Raw genomic sequence first — 19,907 nt, forward strand, 5'->3', positions numbered from 1 at the left:
AAATAGCCAGTTTTCTTGAGAAATTATAGGAGATGGATATGAAATTGGAGCTAGGGAAAGCACTAGTGTTTTAGATCAAAGTGCCCGCAAAACTAGGGGCGATTGGTGAATCAAAATGCTTCAATTTGGACCAAGTGTTCTGATTTTATTTTTTTTTTTTAATAAAACCAAAAAGATGGTATTGAAAAGAGTCCCAGGCAGTATCCACAAACACCCCAGAGAAGATAAGACTCCCCTTACAGTTCGCAGTCCAAGGGCCAGGATGCTCCTTTGAGCACTGATTCAAAGCAAGGTCTTGAACAGAGGATCCCCACTGTCTCACCAGGTTTCTTAAATATCAAGATAAAAGGGTTGGTTTTTTTCTTCTCTTCTGTTGAAGCAGTTTAAGTGAAATACTAGGTGAGGAGTTGCTGAAGCACACTGTAACTGTAACAGTGACTCCCCAGTCAAAGAAGAGACACACACACAGGTTAGAGCTAGTCCAATGAAACTTTGTCATCCACAGGCGAAAAGCTTCAATAGGAGAAGGAAAACCTTAAATATTCTTAAACAGAAGAAAAGCTTCAATAGAAGGCATGCGCTCATTGCTGGTGAGTGCACTCAAGAGTTTGGAAAATTAAGTTCAAATCCTTGCAGTCACCAAAAATCACAAAAATTTGATCAGACTCTACTCCCAGAGATCCCAGCAAGCAACATATTTGTGTATATAAATAAAATAGGGTATTTCAAACATTTCTGAAATATCTCAGTATTCTAACCATTTTTTCCTTACCATGTTAATAAAGCTACTCATAACATCCATTCTCATTGTGTAAATAATCTGGGTCAAAATTGTTTGAGACTTTTAACCTATTTAACCAACAACCTTTTGTCCCATTTGCATCCTGGAACACAAGCATCAACTGCAGCCATAAACAGTTCAAACTCCTAAGCTTCTGAGCAGTGTATCAGTCTGACATCAGGCTCATTACCTCAGAAAGAGAGAAGGAAATCTGAAAATAACTCACTGAGAATTTGACTTGGCAGCTTTCCTCCCCCAGGTAGCAGAGGTCCCCAGAAACATTTGTCTCCAGCCAGAGATGCTCTCCATTCACGGCATTTTCCTGAGAACAGATGATTGTTAATCTCATTTGTGAAACTCAGCTATGTGAGTATAAGAAAAAAAAAAAAAAAAAGATCTGATTTTCACCACTAATAATATTATACCCTGGCTGACCACCCTGCTTAAAGGTTGTTGATGTTACAACAAATCATGTGTCACCAGCCAGAACCAAAAGTATTTCACTAAACGTACACAAACTTCATCCATTTTCTTCTCACATGCTGCCTAGTTTAACTGGGACTCTAAATTTCATAAGCATGAGTTGTACACAGAATTTTAAAGAAACAGAAAGTCAAGAGAGATGAAACAAAAACATGACTACTGAAACTTGAGAGCTGGGTCCAGAAATACAAAATAACATTGACTATAGTTCAGACAAGGAAAAATGCTTTCTTTAAAATGGCTGGATCGACACCATATGTTTGTGAAAAGATCCACAAAACGTTAAGTTGCAAGGAAAGACCTGACTTTAATTTTATACCTGAAAGAACGATACGTTCAACTGAGAACACTCCCCAAAAAAATAAAATGTACTTAGCACACTGGCAATTAGTAGCGATTAACAGAGCAACATCTAATTTTTCTTCGACAGCCTCATTTGACAAAATCTGTACCTTAATTCTACAAAGAAAAAAATCCTCGATCTGAGGAAATTTGTTTGTAGAAAGACTAGAGTTTTCACTTGGCTGTAATCCTGCCTCGACTAAAAAGCCTAAGAACTCTAATGTACACTATTTGAGCAAAGTGAATAAACAGGATTTCTGTTCAGCCAGAATTAGAGCATGATAGAAAATGCTTTGACAGTCTCTGACATTTGGTTCCCACACTGCAGAAGTCACAAATGATGACGCTTACCAAACAGATGGCGTCCGACAGCAGGATGCTCCGAAATAGCCATCTTAGTTAAAATAATTTATTTAAAATACCACTGACAGTTTCAAAGCGATGAAATGAGAAAGCTTCTCTTGCCATGTGGATTTCTTGGGTAATACAGAGAAGCAGAAGTGGCAAAATCCTTTGCTTTCTAGAAAACGAGTGCATCCACTACATTCAAGACCTACATAAATCTGCACATGGTGCCTACCACAACTGTGGTGCTCACTTCAACTAAGTAAAAAGAACAAGAACAACCTGTTGTTTTTTTCTGGCAAGAAGTCTACTGATCCACAAATCATCTAACTTCATCAGAAATGTTCACATTGAGGTCAGTCCCAGTATTAATCCCCAGCACAAGGGGGGTGAGACTAGGATTGCAGTCTACTTCCATTATACTCTTGATTAAACATCACTTAGTGGCACACCATTCTATACCTTCATTTCTTCTCATTCTTTTGTCTACTTGTCCACCTGAACTATAGACTCCCTGGGACAGAGATTTTCCTAAACTGTACAGTTCGGTGTATGATAGTATAGGTGAGGATTTTCAGTACTTCTATAGTGCAAAACTGTTTTTAAGGACTTGAATTAGCTTTAAAAATTCTTCAGGCCTTACTCAGGTGGTAAGTTATTCAGTAAATTCTTTCCCTTCAAGTTTATCCTTATATTAAAGCAATTTTCTCTGGCAAAAACTATGTCAGTTTAATGGCACTGCATGGAAGCCTAGTCACATTATACTAATAAAATGACTATGCCCACAGTATAGCCCAACATATTCATGTCCTGCCTTATGAAGAGGCAAACAAAATAACCAAAGCAGGAGGATGTGAGCTCATGAGAGTGTTTGACCTGAGCACATTGTCTGCTGATGAAACAATGCAAACTCAATGTTACAACCCAGAGCTAAATTTCATAGATTATAAAAGATGTTTAGGAAGGATCAACTATGAGAGCTAAATAAGAAAGCACACAGCTCCTGGGACATAATTTTTAATGAGGAATCAAAATTCCATTAAAACAGTAGATTAAATATCCCTTCATTCAGACCATGTCCACATAACTTGCCATCCAGGATTTCTAAAGATAAAGTGGCCTATTTCCATAACCTAGTTTAGACTCATTGAGTTTGTTCTCTTTTGTTCTGTTGTTGTTGTTGTTGTTCCAGTCGGTATCATAGATTGACATGTCTGACTTTAAATCACAGTGTAAATAATATCAGTAAGTAGTCTACAAGGATGACCTTTGTAGCTCACACTATGATAGAGTTCTGACGAGACTAGATAATAAAAATGTAAATAACCTGGTATAAGTGGCACACCTCCAGATACCTACTGCCACAAACAATTTCACAGCACTGTGTGTGAAAACTCACAATTTCAATTCCAGCAAACTGACATTTGAAAAAATCTTCTTCCATCCTGAATCAGAGCAAAGAGCTGAGATTTCCCAAGATGAAAACGCCTTCCCCCCAAAAGCTTTGCCTGTCGATTATTTTGTCTAAACAAGATCAAAGGGAATTGTTTGAACTTCACTGTTTTAAATTTTACAGGGCACTGCCATTTATATGATGAGACATTCTGTTGCCACTTATGAAAATCAAAATGATACAAGTCAAAGGAAAATACTTTGACCTTTTCCAAGCCAAATCTATCATTCAATTCTAATAGGAAATTTTGACAGAAATTAATACTTTTCTATGAAGAATTTTGACTTCAGTAAATCAGTATTTTCCACTCTAAAAATTACAAGCAGTATTCCACAATGTGCTGGACAAAAGGGTACTCCATCTACCAACACATAAGCTGACATATTTCACTGGAACTACCTCTAGTATGAGCTCCTGTTTAACACAGAACTAAAGCACAGTAAAGGTGACATCATCACTTGTATATTGTGACGCATTTTTCAGCTAGAGTTTTGAGTTCAGCAACGTTTTCATAAATAATTTGCCAGTTTGCTTTATTTTGCACTTGATGTCTTTACGTTGGATTTAAGAGTAAACTGCTACTAAAGAGGCAGTCGTCCTCTTTCAGACCCTGACCTCTCAGACTCCAGTCTCATGGTCTTGTCATTTTCCTCATGCTGGATCTAGTGGCTGTGAAACTACACACGAATCAGTTCAACTGCTGGAAAAAAATAGATAAATTTTTATCTACTAAACCAGCTAGACAAAATGACTCACCCTGTGACCACATAACTGCTGGATCTGACACAAGGAGTGGTGGGTTAAAGGTGGGTTCAGTGGGACCGATGCTTTTAGTACCAACTCAGTGTTAGAGCAGCTTAGCTGATCTGTCAAATCATGCTTTTAGGCTGACGTGCTTTGCTTTGACTTGCTATGTAGAAAAGGGATACTGTCCATCATCGCAGAAAAAATAGCAACGACTGCAGCCTAACACTCTGCAGTTAAAAAGAGAATTGGGAACTCTTGTTTCCTCGCCTGGCTTCCCAGCCCTTGCAAGTGTGCGTACTCAGTGTCCTGTGAAGAGAAAGAGCCCCTGCTCACTGAAGCGGAGGCAGCAGTGCTTTCCTGGCAGATGCAGCCTGCCTCACAGGGGACACACGAACTCAATATGCTCTCCCAGATGGAGACCTCCCATTTGATTGCTCCTGATCCATTACCACCTTAATAGCAAACAAAAATAATTTCAGTATAGCAAACATTCCTTACATATGAAACAAAAAACACACACAATCCCCCCTGAAGTGAAAGAGAAATAGGAATTCAAGGACTAGGAGTTTGGGAACGATGCAATTACATGTACGTAATCATAACTTGCTGTGCACATTTCACTAATTCAACTAGGCTTCTTCTCTTAAGAGCCCCAACATGGTTAAATGACAGAGCAAGTGTTACCATTTTTCTAAAGCCCTTAGTATCTCCATACCAAACTATTCTTCAAGCTGCAGTCAGCATGGTTTCAAAAGCAATGCAGACAAACCTGGGTAATTTAATTTGCCATGTCAAGCAGTCATAGATATTCAGCCAAACAAATACACCAGTCAGACCAACTTTCTAGTTCAAAAGGCATTGTAACTCCAATTATAATGGGAGGAATGGAGCTCTCCTCCACTCCTGCCATGACTGACATTCTGCAAAAAATTATGTAAGACAGATTTCTAAAATAAGCCAGTAAGAATTTTTTCCCCTTTGTTAACACTCCAGTGAGTAAGATGAATCTTCTTACAAATCTACATTTGGGTGATAAACTTATGATTGGTGTAAAATCAGCGCTCAATCTAAATTTCATTAAACATATTTGTAAGCAAAAATTATTAGCTTTAGCCCTTTTCCTTATGAGGTCACTGTCAAGCAGAGACAAGTTTGGCTGTCTTTTTCCCAAATCTTTCCCAAAGGCCCCATCTCTGGAAGTATTCGGGGCCAGGCCGGATGGGGCTTTGAGAAATCTGGTCTAGGGGGAGGTGTCCCTGCCCATGGCAGAGGGGTTGAAACTAGATGACCTTTAAGGTCCCTTTCAACCTAAACCACTCAATGATTCTATGAAATGTCTCTCTGATATGTATGGCTTGTGTTTTATCCTTAACTCTGAAATTCCAGAGTTTGTAATGCTCATATTGCAAACAATAGCAATGTCCCAAATGTTTTTCTGTTGATACATATTCTCAATTTTTAACTCCACCTTAGCACACTTCAATTGGGAACATTCTTCATATAGAAGTCATCTTTTCTTTATTTGTTACAAAAGTAATACATGGACATAAAACACCATGGAGATGTGATACTATATCATTACTTCAAAAAAACTTAAAGATATGTAGGCTCCAACTTTCAGAACTATTTTTGGGTGTTCAACATTTAGGTCTAGGTTCTCCACATTCTCTAGCTTTGTCTGCCATTCTCCTTTTCTCCACCATGATTTGCAACATCCCTACATCAGTTGCCCACTCCTGTACTCTCTGCTAAGCTTTTGAGATTGTTGCTATCATCATCTGAAAGATAATCTGTATGCAAATGCAGAATAACAACATTTGTCTTCATGAAGGAGCACTGTCCAGATGCTATCAACTGAGATGATGATTCCCTATGTTCTCATGAACCATTATTTTGGCCGACAACAGCTTAACTTCAGTCCTTTTGGCAACAATGCGGAAAAAAATACCTATTTTCAAGGGCACCTTCTGTAATATCACTGCATCCTCTATACCTCTGAAAAAAAAAAAAAAAAGATATGACCACCACTTTGAAATACGACAGACCTTTTTGCTATTTAGATATCTCTGGAAAGAACATTAGCTCTCAAACCTTGATGGAAAGGAAACAAAGTAGGACTACTAATCCTGAACACATTGCTTCCAGTGTCATCCACACACAGTATTTCAGCAATTTAAGTATTAACAGAGCTTTCATTCATTACTTCTTATTTAAGTGGAACTAAAGCTCCCAGCACCTCTGCATGGTTTTATGGAACTAATGGGATACTCATACCCCCATAAAATCCTCATGGCTGTCCTGACCCTGTTTCCACCTGTTGTATTAGAAGGCTGGGAGGAGGATGTGTTTGGTTTGGGGGTTTCCTGGGGAGGAGTGTGCAGGGGTGCTGTTGGGTGCAGAATTTTTGGGTTTTCATTTTGAGTTTTGCCCGAGCTCCTTATGCATCCATTCAAGCTTCCTCATGCTTTTCTTTAACATGCTGCATGCAAGGATGGACTGTTCTTGAGCACTGAGGAGGTGACCTGCGAATATCAACTAGGTTTCCTGGAGCTCTTCTCTTCAGAGTCGTATCACATGTTACTCTTCCAAACAGCTCCTTGAACTGGTCAAAGTCTGCTATGATCCTGCTGTTTGCCTTCTTCCCTCTTTTAAGGATCCTGAACTCCACCATCTCATCGCACTGCAGCAAGACTGCCCTGACCTTAACATTCCTCACCAGCTCTTCCTTGTTTGTAATCACAAGATCCAGCTGAGCACCTCCCGTCATCAGCTCCTCAACCACTTATGTCAGGAAGTTCTCATCAGTGCACTCCAGAAACCTCCTGGATTGCTTGTGCCCTGTTGTTCCTTCAGCAGGTATCAGGATGGCTCATATTGGCCACATGAGTACCAGGGCCTGTGAACATGAATCTTCTTCCAGTTGTCTGAACGCAGCCTCATCTTCTACCTCTTCCCGAACAAAGCATGTGTAGCAGACACCCACAAAAATGTTGCCTGTGTTGGTTTGCCCTCTAATCCTGATCCATAAGCTCTTCATAAACTCATCAGCCACTCTACAAAGCTTTGAACATTCCTGCTTCTGTCACGGATGAAGAACAGCTCCCCATCATCACCATCCTGGCCTTGTCCTTCCTAAAAAGTCCACGTCTATTCATTGTGCCACTCCAATAATGTGCGCTATTGCACCATGTCTCTATTATCCTGGTGAGATCACAGCCCTGCAATCTTCTGATATTTAGTAGAAAGTATAAAGAACAACTTTTTTTTCCTGCATGTTAAAATATCCTATGGAACTGAATAGACCCTCTCAACCAACTAATTTTATAGAAGCAGATAAAAGTAAAACCTACAAAACTGGTATCACATATTGCCCAATGCCAGTTTTCAACTTCTACTCAAATGCATAGTTTTCTATTCTTGTTAAGATCTATAAGATTTTTTGTGTCTTTAATACATATAAATTTTAGTATAAGGTTATAGTATTTCTCCTGTGAAGAAAATTCATCTTGCATCCAGAGAACCCTACATTCACAGAACGCAAAGTACAGACCAGTTTCAAGTTTCTTCATTGAACTCCAAGAACAGAAGCTGCATGTCTTCAAATGCCCTTTAATGCACTTAACTAGAGTTCTAAGGCACGTAGTCATGGGCCATAAATGCCTACTAATGTAACAGCAAGAAACTGGCATCAGCAGTCAAACACATGATGGACAAATAAAATGAGACAATTTTGGCCAGTGGGAAGCTCAATACACTAATATCCTAGGTGGCTATCAAGATTTTTGTGGGCACCAAAGAAAGCAAGAGCTAAAAGGCAGTACTTAAAATTGCAGGATGACTTTGCACCAAAGCTTATAGTTATTTCCCTTGGGAGCAAATGGCAGTATGAAAACATACAAAGGCCTAGATACACAATGGTACATAGGCACTGTATGAGGTGGCTCAGCCCGTAACTACTTGAGAATCTGGGCTAGAATGCCTACTTCATTATTTAACTTGTGGGAGTGATGGCTAAAATAGGGGAAGGTGGGAGAAGAGGCTACACGTAAACATATCACAGGGACAGGCAGTTAAGGTCATTCCTTTTTTGGTAAGGCATATTTTGCATTGCCCTCTGGCTATAACATCACCTGCTTCAGAGAACATATTCTGTATGGCTCTGCTGTAAAAAGATAGCATTAAATTAGACAAAGCAGCTACAAGTTAACTTGAATTAGGGGAAGCAAGTGGTGAAACTGGACATTTGTAAGTATGTGAGATAAAAGAAACCTCAGGGGTGACAGGCACTAACAACAACAAATACTGTTTCTTACATAAAGGGTCTTAAGAGACATCAGAATCATCAGCTCCATTTTACAGCTAGAGAGGCTAACGTATTGAGTGGCAAAACAATTCACTTGAGCCCACTCACAAGGCAAGTGTCAGAGCAGGGAAAAGAAATCCCACTCCCTGAATCAGTGTCCTGTTCACAAGAATAATGGCAAATCACCTGCAAGGAGTTATCAAAAATGGAGACTATAGCCAGGGAATTCTTTCCCATTATTACTGTGAAGATAACAAGGAGGAAACATTTTCTACTGCAAAGTCAAGTGACAACTTATGTTCATGTCATTTAAACTTTGGAAAGATCTCCCATCATGAGCCCTTTGAGAATCATCCTCAGAAATACTAAAGAGCAGGATGATATAGATGGAGATCCAACATGCACTGATTAATGCTGCCTTCCAGTGTTTAAATACAAACACTTTCTGTTTGTCTCCAGTACATCTTAATCCAAATATTTTTTCACTCTACCAAATACACCTCCAGTATTAAATATTAGTATTTAAAACTTAACTTTTTTTTAATTTACATTCCCTACCCATTATAAACTTTGGTCCATTTCAGCTTCTTCACACCTCCAAATCAGTACCTCATTATCTCTTTTACTCATACTGTGCCTCAGATTTGAGAGATGCCTTTCTCCTCCACATTCACCAGTTATTACAGCTGACCAATTCAGGCTCCTTCCAGCCACAGACATATTCCACTCACTATCCTGCCCCTTTCCCCACATGCCATGGGGTTGCCTCCCTTCTCCAATCAAAGTGGGATGTAAAGCAGCAACACTGATCTAAGAGGCTGGAACAGCTCAGAAATTGAACTTATCAAAAATCTAAACCATAAGCCAGGAAGTGCAAAAACACCCCACGCACAATTAAAACCCACAATATTTAATCAATATTCACCAACTTACACCAAGTCCTGCAGTATTTATGTATTGCGATCACATGAGCAACCACCTGGTAAAAAGAGTAACAGACAATTGACTTTGAAGAAGGGTAAGTTGTGGTTGTTGGGCTGTTAGGTTTTTTGTTTTGGGGTTTTGTTGGTGTTGTTTTCTAAGTACAATTTCGAAAGGTGTTTAAATTTAGCCTGTTCCTAACCCCTCACATAGGTGACTGATCCTTCAGATTTCTACTAAACAGCATTAATGACTCAAAGCAGGCATGTGTTTTAATACCTCACTGAATCAGTACCTGTGTTTCCTGGAGCAAAAGACTAAGGTATTCTCCAAAGCTGTTCCAAAAGTATTCCGTGTAAACTTTCAAACTAATTTTAACACTCTGTGTTAAAGTACAGTACTATAGAAGATCGCAGCAAATCTGATCCAGCTTCCTGCAGCACAGCCTGTAAAATTTCATCCCCTTAAACTTTAAATGCAGCAGCTGAGGTTAAACTGAGCACACCATCTAGAAAGCCATTCAGTCTTGGTACAGAGAACAGAGATAAACATAAGCCATATTCATCAAAACATGTTATCTTCATGTAAAGTCACTTGGGTGGCTGGTGCCCTGATGCTATAATGTACTGAGTTCTTTACCAATAGCCAAGTGTAAGATCTACTGTATGCTTTGCTTTAAATGGGATGTTTGTGTGACCTTCTTAGCATGTACCAGTGCATAACTACATGGAAGGTGCATGGGTGCGGTTCAAAGCTGTGTCAGGGGAGGTTCAGACTTGACATTAGGAAACATTTCTTTACTGAGAGGGTGGTCAAACACTGGAACAGGCTTCCTAAAGAGGTGGTTGATGCCTCATGCCTGTCAGTGTTTAAGAAGCATTTGGACAATGCCCTTTAACAACATGCTTTAACTTTTTGTCAGCCCTGAAGCAGTCAGGCAGCTGGACTAGATGATCATTGTCCCTTCCAGCTGAAATACTCTTTTCTATTCCAAACTGTCCCCTTATGAACTAGCTCAGAAACATAAGAGAAGCAAAATGGGAGGGATGAAAACATATGCTCTGTGTCTACAAGCCAGCTTAGGCTCAGAAGAAATCTAGCCATACCTACAAAGCACCATGACCAAAGATTTCTACTACCTACTCTAGAGACCCAGCCAACTCAACGTGTGTCTTCAGCCTTACATTTTGGCCCATCAAGCAGAGGTACAAAACCCTGCTATGCTAAAAATCAGTCACCTTTGGATGGCAGACCTTGCCAAGAAGGCAGTGAGCCAACATAGCCAGACAATTCCCATGCTGGAAAATCTGAACAGCTCTGTCCTGTGCTGCCATAGTCTCCACAAGTTTTCAGGCCTCTGCCTTGTGCTTCATTTCATAATAGAAGCATGTTCCTTATGACCAGCACTAATTCTGATAGGAACGCCATGTCTTATGTTGATTTAAGGATGGAGAGAGCACTAGCCAGAGATACTGCTCAAATTAGCTGCTAAAAAAATCCAAACACCTACAGTCCACTCTAAGGCTGCCCTTGGTTCCTTCACAGGTCCATTGGAGACTGCAATGTTGAGGGAATGCACAGGAGCCAAGTGCTGGAGGCCTGACCTGGAGATTGCTTTCCTGCAATTGAAAAGAAAAAAAAAAACAACAAATAAATGGAGTGTATATCCAATATAATTACTCAATACAATTATCCACCCCACCCTTCTCCAGAAAACAGAAGAGGCAGTACAGCGTCTAATTTCAGCTTGGGTGAAATGGTGCTTGAATGCCATGTTCTGCTAAAGCAGTTTAGGAAAAGAATAAAGTAATCTGATCACTGAAAATTACTGTTTAATGAAGATCAGTTACTCATCTGGCACTAAGATGAAATATCAAATCCAGTGGACTACATATGGTTCTGTTTGCCAATTTCAGTGGAGTCCTCATTTGTTACACCTATTCCTTACATACCAGATGAATCTACTGAATCAATTTATGCATGATTCCAAATAGCCTTTATTGGAGCAATGAAATATGAGTTTATACAAAGAGCACAACTTCTGTTGCTTTTACTTAGTTCATAAGCTGGGAAAAGTTGGCAGACTACATAAAACAAGACTTGGGGACAGCACTTAGGAAGGAGAGTTATACACTACTAACTTTTTTGATCATATCAGCATCCATCAAGGTATTACAGCTTCTTTCCACTTATATTTCAATTCTATTTTTTTTTGGTCCAAAGTCATTCTTACAGCTCTTGAAGCATAGATATGGCCTCCTTCAAAAGTCACAGGTGGTGACCAGAAGCCCTCCTGGAGCTCCCCAAGTGCTGAGAGTGTATCTACTGCCTCTTTTTCCCCAGCGGCACCCAACCCTGCTAGATCAACCTCAAGTAGTGAGCCATCAGGTGGAAAGAAGCAGAGTACACTGCTGATACAGGGCTCAACTGTACTTGGACCATAAGTTCCATAAAGCTTCATAACATTATCGCATTGTATATTTTAGCACCTTATGGTGGTGGCCAAAACAAGCTCACAGCTTCAGCTGCAGTGATTCAGAAGGGGGAAAAAAAAAAAACCATCTCAAGGAGAGATCTCCTTTTGCATGTCAAATACACTCATCCCCCATAAAGTGAAATGACAGTCTGTTTGTGTAAAGTGCATTTTTTGTGATACCACTCCCACAGTGCTACAGCTATTTATAGCATCTCCTAATCTTACCACTGTCCCAAGGCAATAAAGGTCAATTGAGCCAGTGATGACAATCCAGGTCAGCCATATGCTAAATAAATCTTTTCATTGTCCTGAAAATATACAGTGCAATATATATCCACAGTTTAGCATCTTGGAAGCCTCACTGCTCACAGTGTATGTCCACAAAAATTGAGTGGGCTGAATCAGAATCTCTTAAATTCCCTTTCCTGTGGGTAGCATGAACAACTCAAAGCATTAACATCAGCATCTGATAATCCAATGCCCCCTTTCTACTTAACAACATAGGCAAGACATTGACATTAAGGGGTTTTTTTTCCTAATATTTTGCATTTGTCATAAACCCATTAGAGGGAAGTAGCCCAAGGAAAAAGACTTTCACTACCTGGCAACGTATCAGAAGAGAACAATTTAGCAAGAAAGATTTTGCGCCATATATGTCAGTACAACATAAACTACACATATTCTCAATGACCGGATTAAGGCCTTAAAGAAATAAACCACAAGAAGCCACAAAAATAGTAATTTTTTAAAATATATTTTTCAAAAAGCTCTCCAATATTTGGCCATCTCTTTCCGGGTTGGTTTTGGGTATCAATTCAGTTATTACTGCTTCCTAAACACAGGAGTACATTCTTGTGTCTATTCATGGTTTCTAACACGGCAATTAGTTTTGGTGGAAATGGGGCAGTATCACATTTTGCACCCTGCATCACTGACAGTGATAAAGCAAACCTACTTAGTCCTGCCCTTGTAACAAAGGAAGGTAGCACCCACTTTGTGTAAAGTAGTGCTTAAGCAAAGGTGGCTGAATAATAAGGTGTTAGCAGTTAATTATTATTTGATGAAAAATGCCAACATTTTCAGACAACACAGCTTATAGCTTATTACTTGTCAAGCAGTACAGCCTGTAAGGTTGCACGCATCCACTAAGCAAATTTACTGAAGCAAAGTCTGCGATTAATATTCCTAAGAGCAAATTTAACTGACCAGTCTGAGAACAAGGCTTCCAGCTGGCAGGCAAATTCAGCAGAGACTTAAAAGGTAAATATGCCTAATGAACGGCTACAGACATCTCAGCATCAAGCCTTGGATACTATTTCAAGTCAGAATTAGAGACGTGCAAGCCTCCTGCAGCAGAACCTGAGACTTGGCCCACGTTCCTTTAAAAGAAAGCTGAGGCTGATGAGCCTTTTGGGGGAGACTTGGCACAGATTTGTGCCAGCAGCCTGTCCTTCCTCTGCATGCCAAGCTGGATTTATGGCTTTGTCTGGAAAGCACACAAAACACAGGCATGACAATAATGCCTTTTTTTTCAGGTTTGTTTTAAGGCTTTTGTGTTAAAACTATCTCAGGGATTGCAAGTTTGCATGAACCAGCCAGAAATGACCTTTAGGCCTAAGAGCAGGCTAAAAATGCCTACTTTTACACAGCTTATCAGAACTTTGTCTCAGAACAGAGAGAGACACAGAGTGTCAAAACACACTGCAGGCACCGAAGAGGCCTTTCCCATTAAAAAAAAAAAAAGGAGGTCAGGCTAAAGAGCAAACACATGGACTTCTAATAAGCATAAGGCAGACAAGAGAGGGGAAAATGGGGGAAAGGGAAGGTAGCACAAATCTGATAACAGAACAGATGCTGAGTATCCAGGTGAACATATCTCATATTACTTTAACTAGCAGATTACACCATCTGGCACTCTTCCAATAGCAAGGTAACACGACTGGCTTTTAGTTATCTTTCCCAGCAATTTCATCTCCACTGAGCTGAGTGCATGAATGAAAACACAGGCTCGACAGTCAGCCTTTCCCATAGAAACAAAAGTAATCACTGTTCCCCTGATAAGAGAGCTCCAGAAAAAGTAAATCTGTGCTTTCATGATGTATTCCATTCTTCAGACTACAAAGTCCACAACTTTGTTAAAATGGGCACACCAATCAGCTTGCTGATGTAGCAACCAACAGCAAGGAAATGTCACATCCTAAGTAATTAGCTGTGTTTTGATAATTATTTTTTTTCGTATCAGTAATCAGTAATTTGTAGTAGATGTTATTATCAGGTCAGCTAACATACCACCATTGTGAACAAGCATGGGTACATACATATATGTGTATGTCATTAAACATAAAACAAACAAAAATATCTGATACTAATTCCATAGTTGATACCATTAAGGAAATTCTTTAACAGAGCAGTTCACTGTCTTGGAAACCAAAAGCAATCAGACATTCAAGCTATCCAAGTATTATAACTGATTTTTTTTTTAAAAAGAATTACATTTTCATTTTGCTGAAGAGTCAGGCGAGACTCAACCTACTTATTAGATCAAAGGATACATATTTGATTAGGAGGGATTTGAGTTTATATCCCAGGCTTTGGCTTTGCTGAGCCTTTTCCTCCACCTAAGGCGTATAAAAATCCTCCAATGAGTTGTTTAGACTGAATAGTTATGCCTGAATCCTCAAAGACCACAAAAGACAATTAGTCAATAGTATGCAGCTCATTTAAGTGTTAGAAAAATCTATTTGGAAAAGAAAGAGTAAGTTAGCCCTGCACGTGGTTAACAGATTTGAGTGTCATTTTATTCGTCACTGGTGTTGGAGTTATTGTTTCCAGGCTGGAATTATTACTCTCCTTTTTCAGAGGGGCATAAATTACCATTGGGTAAGTCTCCCAGCTGCAAGGTAGAGATCATAAAACCACAAGAGACTGGCTTCCACAGATCCTATGGCTAGGACATCTGCCAGGAGAGAGATTTTTGGGAGTCTTTTCTCAGTGCTAATCTACATATTTACCGAGAAAAGGACAGTCATTTGTATAACAACCTTTAAGTTACAATAGCTCTGCTTTTCTTTGCATATTCAATGTAGATACACCCTAGGCCTGCCCACTCTCAGCTTTACCAACCACAACTTGAAAATCCCTGTACTAGGCCAGACAGTACCTGCATGCTGTATGACCAATTTATATGCGCCTGAGTTTGTTTGGAGGTGGTTTCCACTCCTGCAATTTGGTGCTTATGAAAGTCATGAACAAAATGTACTGGCTAAACTCTGGCATTATTTAAGTTTTCCCCACGCATCTCTGCTGACTGCACAGCCCTCCTGCAACCTGCTGTTCCCAGCTTGCCTTCCCAGCGTGTAATGTTTTCCTTTCCAGCTGACCATGGGGAAATGACTATTTCACTGCAACATCAAGATTCTCTTTTTTTTTTTTTTTTTTGCATTTGATATAAAAGGAGTCAGCTTCAGTCAAATCAAATAATCTGTCTGGTCGAGTATCCCATTTCTGACAACAGCCAGTAGCAGGTGTCTAGAGAAGCACTGGCACAAATTGGGTGATCCTTCCCCCTGACATACTCCAGTCCCAGCTTCCAGTAATCAGTAGTTTAAGGACTTCCTGAGCTAGTGGCTGCTTCCAGACCTTGGTGCTTAATAGCCTGTAATGGCTCTTTACTCTAGGAATGTGTTGGTCCTTCCCTGAACCCATTTATACTCCTGGTCTCCACAGCAGCCTATGTAATGAGCTCCACAATTTAATTATGGGCAGTGTAAAGTACTTCCTTCTGTCTGTTTTAAAAATTCTGTCTGATAATTCAATTGGTGTATCATATTGTGAGGAACAGCAAGTAATCACTTACCTCTCTACACCTTCTGTGATTTTATGAATCTATTCATGTAGCCCTTCATTCACTCTCCTCCCAAGTGGAAGCACCCTAGATTGTTTAGGCTTTTGCTGATACTGAAACTGTTCTATCTTTGTCAAAGTTTTCAAGTTCAATTATATCTTTTCTGAAGTAAGATTGCCAGAACTAGAACAAAGATTCAAGATCTGGCTGCACCAGAGGTTTATCAGCGGTGTCATCGTACTTTCTGTATTTTCCTCTTTTTCCCCTCCCTCATTCTGAGCCCTTTACTTGCCTTTTTATCACTGTGATCACTGAATTAATCACTTCATAGGAGTACTTGTAATTATCCAAAGATCCCTTTCCTGAATATTATCCTGAATTCCTTTATATTACCTAAATGGTAATATTAAGTCCAAACTTTAAAGCTTTTTTTTTTCCCCATGTGCATTATTTTGCCTTCATCAATCTCACATTTCAACTGCAATTTGCTGCAGAGTCATTCAGTGTCATAACATCCTTCTGCAAATTTTCCACAGTCAGCCTGCACCCACCCCGACTAATCGTGAGGAGCAGCAGAAAGCTTTATCCCCTCATACTTTGCTCCCTGTGAGCAGCAGTACAGCTCCCATCACAGATCCCTGGTGGTCCCCATTGGTAAACTCCTAGGTAAAACTGAAAACCACCTACCGATTGCTAACCACCCCTTGCTTGCTACATTTAAACTGTTATTTAACCACATGAAGACCACCCCTTTTATCCTTAACTTCTGTACCAAAAGCTTTTTTCCTACCTCACAGGAAGCTTTCTAGAAGCCCACGTGCACTCCCCTCAGCCAGACCATCCTGGTTCATGGGCCTTGGGCCTCTGTCAGCATTTTATGTGACTCACAAGTCCTGGGTTCCTTAGGAAAAGTTGTGCTGGCTCTCCACCAACACATCACATTCAGCTGTGCATTTACTAGTCCTGCATCTTATCAGCAAGTCTACCAGTTTCTCCAATTAAAACTTGCTGCTCCATTACCCCATCAGCACTCTGTGACACCCTGATGACCACCCCACTCCTTTAGGGGTGGAGCTGGTTTCAGAATACTTAGCAAAATCAAATCGTAGTGATAAGTTATTGGCCCTTTTGTCAATGTGGTCTTTAGCCTCTTACATTAACCTTCCCATTTTACTCAGGGTCATCCATGCAAATAGCAGCTCAGCCTAGGACACTCTCAGGCACCCTCAGCAGTGGACACTGATGCAATAAATTCAGTTAGCACTAAAAGAAATAGTCCTTTCAAAACCTCTCATTAAATACTTGCCTATGCATCTGTCATTGCCTGCTGCCCAGGGAACTAGGGTATCGAAAAGCAAAGATTTGGATAGCTTCCCAGCCACCCAACATCAACACCTCCAAGACTACAACAGATCTTTCCTCCCTCTCTCCCAACCCCTCACCACACAGACCAGTTTGATAAAAGTTGCATGGAAACTGGTACATATCCAGCTCTATACAGCTCTGACGAGCTTTGCTTTCAGCCTCAAGCCCTTCCTGCACCTAATAGGCAACTCATGCCCACTAGAGACCGACCTGAAGACAATGAAACAAATATCCACTAATAATCTCACCAAGAACTTCAAACAGCAATCCCAGAGCTGAGAGGAAAGTACAGTATATCAGGTGCCTAAGTTCTGGTAGGAGCATTTAGATCTATCACATCAAATATCATATTCAGCTTGTATTGATCAGGTGCAAGACCAGAACCACCTAGCCTGTGACGATCTCCTTAAGTAAAAAATCCAGTAGACACAAGTAATACACAGGAATCCTATGAAAGGAAATAAGAGGCAAAGCAAAAGGAGCATAAGACCTGCAAAAAGTTTGATGATGGTAACAGAGGAAGAGTTGTTACCACATGATGTTGGTTTTTCTGAGTCAGCACTGCAGTCCACAGCCATTCCCATGTTCTGCACATGAAGGGATATTCTTTGCTATTCTTGCCCCTCAGACTCTGAGTACAAGAGTGGCAGGTTACTTTTCCTATATCAAAAGGACAAAAAAATCATGAAACAGGTTGTGTGTTAAAAGAGGCATTCACAAGTTGTGTCATGAATATCTGTTTGCAGTTTCTTAAATGCAGATGTGCAAATTATCACTGCCCTGCAGTTATACTTGGAGCTTAGGATAGTGTCAAACCAGCACAAGTCAGAGTAATCTGAAGACCTCTAGCTTTACCAGCAGGCATATATTAAGCAACGGATTTTTACCTTCTGGAGAGTAAGTTATGGATTTATTAGATCCAGAGCTGTGCTAAACTACTCAATCCCTTAAATCTTATTTTACATCAAGAGTTCATCTTCTCAGAAATCAGAGAAAGCATATACCTTTGTGTCAATTCCTATCAATTGTGTCAATTCCTATCAAGGGGACCAATATATTGGCCTAGACCTATAAATCACTTTGGAGTCTATATTGCATCAAAATCAGTGTGACATTGTTCCTGCATGCCTTCATTGGCCAGGTCCCAGGTCCAGCAAATTCCCCTGGAAATTCCATAAAAATCCTTAGCTGCAATGTGGAAACTGAAAATGCCTTAGATCCAAGAGCTGGAAAAACTAATCAGATACTTAACTACAAGAAAAAGTCAAAGTCACATGAAATTCTTTCTGAGCTCCGGCTTATACATATCACTGGGTATCGCCCCCTTCTTAGTCTTCCTTTTGCTCACTTAAGTTTTTTTGCCTTTACACTTCATTCATTCTCTAGATTTCTTTCCAAATTGGATAAAACTTCAAGGGTACTTACAGTAGAAGGCAACTAAATTTTAGGACCAACAGAGTCCCTCCCAATCTTTCATTTAAATATTCTATTTCTGAAAAGGTATGTACAAATGTGGTAAGAATACTCACCACAAGTGACAGACCTTGGAAGACTCCTTGCAGTAACAGAAATGTCAGCGTTAATTTGTGTGAGGAGGAAAGGAAAAAAAGTGATACAGTTGGTGATGCAATTAAGATGAGAAGTATCCTTTATCCCCACAATTCACAGATAAAGAGACTAACAACGGAGCCTAGGAAAGCAGGAAAAAATAAAAATGCTTTCTTGAACTAAATTATTTTGCTTTATTTTGGCCACAGACAAAACCAATTTGTTTTATTTATTTATTTTTAAGTCTTTAGCTTTCAAAGCTATGAATGCCAGATCTGGAAAAGAAATCTAGTTTTCTCTGTTTCAGGCAAACTTATCGTATTTTTGAATTCATAAAGTTACCAAAATCCATCTCAAATCTAGCCCAGCTGTTCCCACTCATTTCTACTGAGAAGCTCTGCCAGATCTCTATTCTTCTCATCAATATACTTTTTTTGTAATTTCCATTCAATATGGATCGCCTGCACGATATTCCTTAAATTCCTATTATTAGGATTTTTGCATTTCATCTAAAGATTTGAAGTTGAACTGACAGTCAATAACTTTTCATGATCCTTCTACAGAATAGAAGACACCTGAAAGCCTTGAATTAGAAATCTTTAAACTGTTGGGTCAAAACCCTTTGAGTGAGGTTATATAGGATGGAGATGTGCATAGGGAGTTGGAAGTTCACATTTCAAAGATTCTGGAATCAATCAAGTAACTGTGATGATAAAATTTAATCACTATCTTTGCAAATAAACAATGAGAAATGCTCTAGGGAACTCTGGAGCATAAAAGTGATTAACAGCCGAATCACAGACTGGACATCAACATTGCAGAAGATTGATATGTTTTTACTATTTTGGAAAGCAAAGAAGTCTGAATGGGAAGTATTTTCATGGCAATACATTTGATCCAGACAAAATCATAGGATACGCAGAACCTGTGTTCTGTAGCTCAAGTGTAGACAAAAAATGATGACAGTAAATTGGATGGACATGATAAAAAAAATGACATGATGAAAAAGACCTGGGAGTCCTGGTGGACAACAGGATGACCCTGAGCCAGCAATATGCCCTTGTGGCTGAGAAAGCCAATGGCATCCTGGGGTACATCAAGAACAGTCTGGCCAGCAAGCTGAGGGATGTTATCAACCCCCTCTACGCTGCCCTGGTGAGGCCACATCTGGAGTAGTGCATCCAGTTCTGGGGTTCCTGGTTCAGGAAGGACAGGGAACTGCTGGAGAAGATACAGCAAAGGGTTACGAAGATGATTAGGGGACTAGAACATCTATCTTATGAGGAAAGGCTGAGGGAC

The 19,907-nt window shown here is 39.8% G+C and overlaps 1 protein-coding gene across 2 annotated transcripts in view; it reads right to left on the reverse strand.

Moving 5' to 3' along the window:
* The window catches only part of DGKI (diacylglycerol kinase iota), a 218,631-nt gene that overhangs the window by 126,532 nt on the left and 72,192 nt on the right, over nucleotides 1-19,907 (reverse strand). For both annotated transcript variants that reach the window (XM_074144629.1, XM_074144628.1), the window contains exons 2-3: nucleotides 10,886-10,994; nucleotides 1,008-1,103 (exon numbers count right to left, since the gene is read on the reverse strand). The gene's annotated coding sequence lies outside the window, so the exon portion shown is untranslated. The remainder of the gene's footprint in view (nucleotides 1-1,007; nucleotides 1,104-10,885; nucleotides 10,995-19,907) is intronic.

The sequence above is a fragment of the Numenius arquata genome, chromosome 2 (assembly GCF_964106895.1).
Source record: "Numenius arquata chromosome 2, bNumArq3.hap1.1, whole genome shotgun sequence".
Lineage (NCBI taxonomy): Eukaryota > Metazoa > Chordata > Aves > Charadriiformes > Scolopacidae > Numenius > Numenius arquata.